The 6,820-nt window shown below is 44.5% G+C and overlaps 1 pseudogene; it reads right to left on the bottom strand.

Moving 5' to 3' along the window:
• Window positions 1-2,997: 2,997 nt before the first annotated feature.
• On the bottom strand, window positions 2,998-4,685 carry LOC8043077 (annotated as a pseudogene).
• Between the last annotated feature and the right edge of the window lie 2,135 nt (window positions 4,686-6,820).

Below are 6,820 nucleotides of genomic sequence, written 5' to 3' on the forward strand. Positions count from 1 at the left end.
TGTTGGGTCCCTGTCGAGGCTGTCTCTGCCTGCAGGGCGTCGCTCTAGAGGGCACACAACTGCTTCCAGAAGGAACTGGAGGATTGGCGTCTGATCCTGCCGGTCACTGTCCTGAAATCATAGATGCTTTTGCCCAATGGTACTGCAACAAAATATTCTTTCTAACGACCCAGGTTAAGGGATGGTGGCAACTGAGGGATCATAGTATAGCAGAAATATTATTACTGGGGCATAGCGAGCAAAATAAATATTTTTATATACAATAGCAAGCGGGCCATCACGCTGACATTGTGTTTTTCATGTGAACAGGTGAACAGGTACACTCAATTGCAAGCCTGTCAAATTTATCTTCACGTGCATATATGCTCAGAACAGAAGCTTGAGCGTCTTTATAAGGCATGGTTATTTAGAACGTGCAGCGAAACGGACGGGATGGGAGAAAGGAGTCAACAGTCACTGAACTTACAACTGAAGTTTTAATTGTCGAGGTGCAGCCTATATACATAACCAAACAAGGGGAAGCACACACAGCCAATGACCCCCCATTGAAAACCTGCACTATCATCTCGCATGCTGCCGTCGTGAAAGGGAATCTAATTCTTGAGGCGACAAAAGAATCGACAGAGTGTTAACACATCCTTCCCCCAAGCGCACTATTGTCTCTGCATCCTTGATCTCTCTGGTCAGGGCATTGCCACTTTTTCCAATGACGGTGCATTTTTTAAAATTCCGCATCACACCCACAGTAATGACAATGAATGCCCAAGTGTCCGATACCCTGTTTACATAATATTCAGGCATCTGCCCTTCTCGCCTACATATTGTTTACCACAGGATAGCAGAATGGCGTAAACAAGTTTTTCTGTACAATCAACAAAATGATTTTGATGTTCCTTTGTACACTCTGGAGGCCTCCCGGCAGACTGATTCACAGTTCTGCAAAGCTTAGACAACTTATTCGGAGCAGTGAAGACCAGTGATGTCTACCCGCTTTCCTATTTTCTTAAAGCCATGGGAAACTCTTATGTAAATACGGGACCACAGCAACTTTATTTCTTTGTTCTTCAGGATTGCTTTCCACATTTGCATTCAAATTTAATTTTCTTCAGCAAAGCGCCTGCAAGCGACACCAATAGGTGTTCCGGATAATCTGCTAACCGAAGGCGGGAAACCTGAATGTCGAAGCTCACTCGTGCTTGATGGAAGCAGGATTTCTTGAGAGCATTCAAAAAGCACAAACTCACAATGCCCCTTTTTACCAATTTGGAATGGGCAGGGCGGATCGGTGGAATAAAAGAGGCTTTAGCCCACGAGGTTCGAACAACCAACAAACATGCTTTTTTATACAAACGAAGATGGAGGTCGAGGAAACGTACAGACCCATTGGCAGCCAACTTGTGAGTCAAAACCAGTGGGGCCAAGCAGTCACCAAACGCAGACAAAACACCTGACACCAAGTGGGTCACATCATGCGTGGTACTATCTAAAATCACGAGATAGTCGTCAATATATCTAGACTTTCTTACCACATTTGAACCATCTAAAAGTATAAAAAGATTTCTATCGTGATGTGCGAGGTGTATGTCACTGAGAATAGGGGTGATGCAAGACCCTATGCACACACCCTTCCTTTGCAAAAAGTGCTGCGTTTCCTTGAGACGAATGTTGATCTAAGATAAAAAAAGGGTAACTCGAGGAAACCCTCGACTTGCACGCCTGTTACATTCTGGAAGCAACTGGCCCAAACCTATCTATGCATTCCTCGACATGAAACAGCAATTTCCTGTAGGGTAGCGAAAGAAATCGCTGTACATTTTGCATATATGCTGCCTGTGCTTGCACACTTGAGGCACCAGCCCCAAGTGTGCAAGTATTCTAAGCAATGTGCTTAGAATACTGTATAAACAGGCAAGTGCCAGAAGTATCGTTCATATTATAAAAACTGTAGGACTAGGCTACTTCGAAATAATAAATATCGGTGAAATCTGGTGCTGACAAGAATTGATAGGACAGACCAAAGAAAGCCGAGCTTGTTATTAAGTGGAACATGGGCCATAAGCATTAAAAGAGCACCTATTTTCACGACTTGGTGGTTCACTGCAAGGTGCTCTAATATGTGCTGCAGTTGCAGACATACAGGTGTTTTAAGAAATTTTGGCTTAAATTACTTGGTTATATTGATTTAGTTAGAATTATCTATTTGCTTAGTGATATACATTAAACTTGAGGCTGTTGAACTTTGTGTAAGTGTTCAACACCCTCAAGATAGTAAACCAAGCAAACAGTTATGACGACCCCATTCATTCATCAGCAAAAGTCTTTCTAAGATAATTTTTAGCAATATAACACTCAATAAAACCACAGAAATGTAACATATTCTATGCAATCATTATGTAACAAAAACATGGAAGGTGATAATTATATCTTAAAGACGGAAATATAAAAAAAGTAAAACAAAAAAAATTCTTACAGGGTGCAAATAAAAGAAAAAGAAGATATATGATGACATGCATGTTTTGATTTAATTACTTCCTAATTTGTTAGTTATATGCAACATACATAGTGTTAATTTAAACTGGTTACCTTGTCATAAATAAAGTGAGGGACAAATATTTATATGGGCCCTTCAATGATAAGGCCCTTCTGAAGGTCTCTACTATTTCATGTCTCAACATGCTTGAAAAATATCAAGACACATACCCTAAAATCCCGAGAGATAGCCCACCTAAGATCGAGAAAAAATTTGGCGAAACTAAGGAGTGGGCCAACTTTCAATGTACAATCAAGGAAAGTTGAAAAAAAAAAAAAAATTTATATGTCTCTGTCAAGCTTGTTATTCGGCAAAAAGCAATGAAGCAAAGGTTTCTGAACTTCCCAGTCAGCAATGTTCGCTTATATCCTGCCATAGCTAACTAGACACATTTACGCCAAGGCCACCATTGATCCCAACACTATGATTACTAGAAGTGGGCTACCTTTCAGTGTTTAAATAAAATTGCAAATCATGCCAAGAATTGGGGTGGGTTACCTTTCGGTGCTGGGGCATCTCTCGGGATTTTATGGTAGGTAAAAAAAAAAAAGTAATAAAACCGAAATGATTGAAAAAAAGAAAAAAAAAAGAAAATGTGGTTTGTTGCTTAGAGGCAACACTTGTCGACAAAGCATTAATCGCGCTTAGCTTGGTTCGGGAGAGCCAGAACAAGAAAACTTGCAACAGTGTGCTCCATGGCTACACACTTTCTCTTAAAGCATTAGGTTTGCATGCTGCCATGACACCTGACCATGTGCCCTCTTTTGCCGCTGTAAAAGAAATCCCAAGTTGAGCGTCCAAGAAAGCAACAATCCGCACCAGGTCAAGCTTTTCAACCAACACCAGGTACAGGGGCTGTAGCTGTGGAGGGCTCCCATCAAACTCAGCAAGTGCTTGAATAATTCCAACTGAGCCATCCTGCAGCTGAGCGACACAGTTGACCCTCTTGGGCATCCTGTCTCTTTCCGAATGCCAGAGAATTCCATTGCACTGGAACCTGTTGTAGTAAGTAATGTGCCAAGGTAGGAATCCCAGGTGGTCTTCTAATGCCACTTCCAGCCTGAAATCGTTGCCAGAGAAACTCTGTCGCCGGTATGCAACTACCTCCCCAGAGAGCGCCACCCCAGTTCTACCCACGGTCTGCCGACCGACCATCCTCTCAAAAAATGCCCTTCCTTCTGGCACCTGGATTCTGTCTGACCAGAGAGAAAGGTGCTGCCACCAAACAATGGTACGAGCAATCTGCTCAGCGACACACTGTGTGCCAGAGTAGTAGTTTAGTAGAATCGCATTCTGCCCTTCAAGAGGAAAACAAGAGGTCGTCCACAGCGGGCCCCAGGCTTCCACCGAGTCAGTTAGGTGAAGCAGCTGGTGAACGTTGTACAACATGTTCCCCGTGCCATACAGCGCACCCATCTGCAACACAAACTTTTCCAGCAGAGCCCGTGCCTCGCAGAGGTCTCGGTCTGTGATTTCACCTTGAAGTAGCAAGTACATGCCGTATGACAAAAATGTAAAATGCTTAAAAAAATGCCATGGTAAAATAGGCTTCAGTGCAACATACCCATAAAAAAAGGAAGAGGGCTCTCAACTCTGACGCCTTCCAGTAGGCCCTGTCCTCGAACTTCCTCGAAGTTTGGGTGATATCCGTCGGAGGAGAGACGGCTAGCAGCAAGCTGTTTAGTTGTGACAGCTTTGTTCCAATGTACCAGGGACAGCCGTGATTCTCACTTTCGAGCCACAACTTAAGCAGCTGTCGCATGACGCCAAGGCAAGCACAATGCTGGTAGTCCGGAATGAAACCGTCAACTACATCTAACTGAAGAAGGGTCATTGCAACACAGGGGCCTTTCACTCCATTAAAAGGCACTGCAGAAGTGCCCTCTTTTGCCTCTTCTAGATGCTTCAGAGCAGTTCTCCGCTCTGGAACTGGATACAAGTGCCCATAAGTGTATCCTCCCGGGTGGTAGCACCAACCACAGCCATGGAAACCGTTGAACTGTTTACAGTTTCGCACTGCACACCGAGCAACGGCGTCCACAGAGCATGCTGCTGCAAAGACTCTTACATTAACTGCCACTCCCTGTTTTATACAGCGAAATCCTGCAGAGAGCTCCTGCAGCTCCTCTGCAAAAGCTGCTAGAAGGGTGGTCATATTAGGTTTAGAAAATCCAAACCAGAGCGCAGGCATCAGCATGTTATGCTTACGCACTGCAGGATCTCGCATTGTACAGGCCAAACGTCAAAACTAGACTTTTCAAATACCCTGATCCCATCAGTGTTCCACAACAGAGAAATATCGTGACTGGAAAAATCAGATGACATTCTTGCATGCTCAATGCTGTCTGTGACATCTCTATTGTGCCCCCTCTGGAGTTTTATGGATGCCACTTGAGGTTTTGCTGTGCAAGAATGCACTCAATCTGCTTCTTTAGAGGCATCACGAGAAAAAAAGGGCAGGAAACCAGATCAATATCTCGCTCACAGTCTTCACAGCAAGCCTGACTCTCACAGTTCGCTTGTCCCAACTACCCCAACCAAGTGAGACAGTAAAAGTGCTTCTGTGCGCCAGGCACGCCAGCCCCCAAAGCCTTTAAAAGTAGGTACTTCGTGGTGTCTTTCCTGGGGTGATTACATTTTGCATATCCAGCAAATTCAAACGCGTTATCCGTCTTACCTTGAGCGCTTTTCATTAACAAAAGCGAGCAATCCGCAGACCTGCACCGGAGCCAACGCAGCTTATCCTGCCATTTTTTTTTTTCTCTTTCAGCACTGGAACTTTGTCAGTGATCCATAAATAGGTCATAACCGCGCTCCTCTCACCCCTCGTGCACAGTCTCAAGACTCGGTGCACAATAGCGTGACTCCTTTACTTCAGAATAACTTGCACCGGAAGTCATTTTTTGCTGTCTAGTGGAAAGAGCGCGAGCTCCTTGCCTCCCGGAGCCGCTACTGAACGCGCCCAATGCGTGTGCGCATCCGAAGGAGGTTGGTGCGTCGTGCGTCCGCATGGCTCTGAATTACGTCTGCCGCCATACCCACAAAACGTTTGTTAAGATTTGAATTGAACTATGCTAACTTTATTTGGTGGCCTCATCAATCCTATCTTACTAACAAACTAGAATCAGTTCAAAACAAGGCAAGTTGTTTCATATCACATGATGACTTCCATAAATCCAACATGTCTGCATAAAATCTGCTCTCGACTTATGCCCTCCACGCCAGCACTCCACGCTGGCTGAACAGTTCCTGGGTGCGACGGCGAGGTTCCGGAGGGAGCTGTGGAGAACCCGTTTGTCGTCACGTATGCTGTGTGCGACTAACTCTGGTTCGCCGGAGACGTATCCATGATCGCTGGCGTGTCGGACAAGAAGAAGCGGGAAACGGACGCTTGCGCGTTGCGGCAGTGTATCGAGTACAGCTCCGCTGGTCTTCCTTCTTCACGAGAGTGGAAAGGCTGAACGTTTTATTTTTTCCTCCCCTTTTCATGACATTTACTCACTACCGCTATCACAAATTTCCATGTGCCTTGACCATAACCTAACAATTAAGCCATTATTTGTGAAGGCTAATACATTTAAGAACTCCCCACTGGCTCTTGCCATTAATAGCTGGAATTCTCTTCCTCAGTTAATTGTAGATGAAAAAAATCATAAATTGAGAGACCTTTCCAAGGCGCACCTCCAAACTGTTCATAATTACCATGTGTATTTACTACCACCTATTGTTCCTTCTTGTTTAGTTTCCTTTTGGGGTGTGCGAATAGTGAAATTTCAGTTTGAATTGAATTCAAATTCAATATTGAAACTTAAATCGAATTTGAATTGAATCGTGGTCAAAAAGTCAAATATCAACTTTTATTCTAAATACAAAAAAAACTGCTTAGGTAGTTAAACAATCAGAAAGAATAAACACAAATTCGAGACGAAAACAGACGCATACAACTCTCAACTCTCAATGACATTTATTTTGTCTCCATTCAAACGACGGCCTTCGAGCAGGTTCAGGGGAGGGAGCAGAGAAGGAAAAAGGGGCGGGTTGAAAGAGGAAGAGGGGGAAAATGGGTTATTCGCGGCCTTCCCTCAGGGCCTCTGGTCCCTTCCGCCCAGTTCGGGACGGACGACTTTCATCTTCCTATCGGAAAGGGCTAGAGAAGCCGAAGCAACGTTAGTGACCGAGCTCTTAATGGCGTACGATTCGGCGACTTCCCTGCCAAATCTCTGCCGATGTCGTCCCAATACGCGCATACCTTCGTATCTGGGCGAACAACCGCCGCACGTCAAGCGGTGT

The sequence above is a fragment of the Ixodes scapularis genome, unplaced genomic scaffold (assembly GCF_016920785.2).
Source record: "Ixodes scapularis isolate PalLabHiFi unplaced genomic scaffold, ASM1692078v2 PGA_scaffold4__175_contigs__length_147842914, whole genome shotgun sequence".
NCBI lineage: Eukaryota > Metazoa > Arthropoda > Arachnida > Ixodida > Ixodidae > Ixodes > Ixodes scapularis.